Source organism: Meles meles, chromosome 6 (assembly GCF_922984935.1).
Source record: "Meles meles chromosome 6, mMelMel3.1 paternal haplotype, whole genome shotgun sequence".
NCBI lineage: Eukaryota > Metazoa > Chordata > Mammalia > Carnivora > Mustelidae > Meles > Meles meles.
In genome coordinates this window covers 10,467,149-10,469,022 of record NC_060071.1, presented here as the reverse complement: position 1 = coordinate 10,469,022, position 1,874 = coordinate 10,467,149, and the positions used below count along the sequence as shown (strand labels likewise).

General features: G+C 41.6%; 1 pseudogene; it reads right to left on the bottom strand.

Moving 5' to 3' along the window:
* Positions 1 to 364: 364 nt before the first annotated feature.
* On the bottom strand, positions 365 to 1,532 carry LOC123943248 (annotated as a pseudogene).
* Between the last annotated feature and the right edge of the window lie 342 nt (positions 1,533 to 1,874).

Sequence of the window (1,874 nt, the reverse complement as noted above, 5' to 3'; positions counted from 1 at the left end):
CTCTGTCAGAAAATGGGTTTATAAATATTTCTTCCCAGTCTGTGGCTTGCATATTCATTGTCTTAATGGATCCTTTGACTAGCAGAAGTTTATATCAATATTTCTGGTAGATCCTGTATCAGTCGTTACAAGGTGTATTTTCAAAAATTGTGTTTATTTCATCCACGTTGTTGAACTGCCACCTTAAAGTTGGTCATAATAATCTCTTTTTTTCAGGTTTTATATATTTATTCAGAAAGTGATTCAACTACGGAATGATGCATTTTTAGCACGATGAAATCCAGTGTCTTTGAAATCCTTTCTCCCCGCAGTTCTGTTTATTACCATGGTATAATCCTGAAGAAATTCTCTTATCTGAAGTTTTTCATGCATTCAGGTATTTTGCATGATGCCTGATGTGCTCAATAATAAAGGCTGCAATTAAGCAGTAGCTATGATCATCACCCTCTTGTAATCTGAAAACAATTGGGACTTTCTTTTCTGTACTGACAGCTAAGAAGTTATCAGGTAGTAATTGTCCATCTGTAGGCCACTGGTCACTTTTCCTGATCAATTAGTATGTCCAGCTGAACATCTGGGTAGGACTTCACAAGATGGGTAGCATCAGGACGCCTGGGTGGTTCAGTGGGTTAAGCCTCCGCCTTCGGCTCAGGTCATGATCTCGGGGTCCTGGGATCGAGTCCCGCATCGGGCTCTCTGCTCGGCAGGGAGCCTGCTTCCCTCTCTCTCTCTCTTCCTGCCTCTCTGCCTACTTGTGATCTCTGTCTGTCAAAAAAAAAAAAAAAAAAAAAAGATGGGTAGCATCATCAGCCTTCCATTTACTTTGATCTGTTCTCAAATATCCGCTAAAGACTTTTTTTCCCCACCAAAGACAGAGCGCTGAGTTGCAAATTGGAGCAAATGTTGACACGGATTTGGACTTTCCAGGATTCTTCAAAGCCCATATCAGAGCTCTGTGGCCTCCCCTAGCGTGGCCAAAAATAGATCTCCTTTAGGGGGTCCATGGCAAAATTGGCATTTATGAGTTGGGGAAGCTCTGTAGTTACATAAGAGTACATTCTATAGTTAGTTTTCCAGGGATTTTCAGTGGCATCTACTTCAAAACCCAACACCAGTGCCAAAGTCCCAGCTCATGTCCTCTCCTATAATACTGCAGCCAGGAGGGCTGTCATCTGGACAAAGGACGACGAGGCCATGTTCAGCGGCAGCTTGATGATAACCAGACTTTGATATAAAATTTTGTTCCATGCAAGTTAAACCAGATAGCCATGCAGTGCAGGACATTTTCCAGTTTCTGCCTCAGGTGGTAAGTAGATAGCAAATTTCACTTTGCAGATCAGTTCAACACTGTCACGTTCAAAAACGTTCTGTAATCCTCCAAAGCACGTGGTACTGGAAATCTGCTTCAGGGCCGTGTTTCTCCTGACCACTGCTACTTGCTTTTTTTTCTGCACCAAAGGACGGATGATCCTTGGCGATGGCAGGCAGGCAGGGAAATGAGCAGCAGCTGGAGTGGAAAGGTGGAGCCTCATCATCTAAACTTGTTCAGAATACTCTTATCCTCCTTGAGTCCAAAGGATCTGTAGTGATAATCCCTCTTTCACTTCTGATATGGAGAATTAGTGTTTTCTCCCGTTTTTTGTATGATCAGTGTAACTAGTGGGTTACTAATTTCAATCTTTTCAAAGAGCCAATTGCCTTGTTACAAAACAATTGCTTTGTTAATTTTCTTTCTTTTCTGTTTTCATTTGTCCGGCCTCTGCACTTTTATTTTTATAATTTCCTTCATACTATTTTCTTCGGGTTTTCCTTGCCTTTTTTGTTCCGCCTGTCTTCTTCAGGTCATTAATTTTAGACTTTCCCCTTTTTCTATT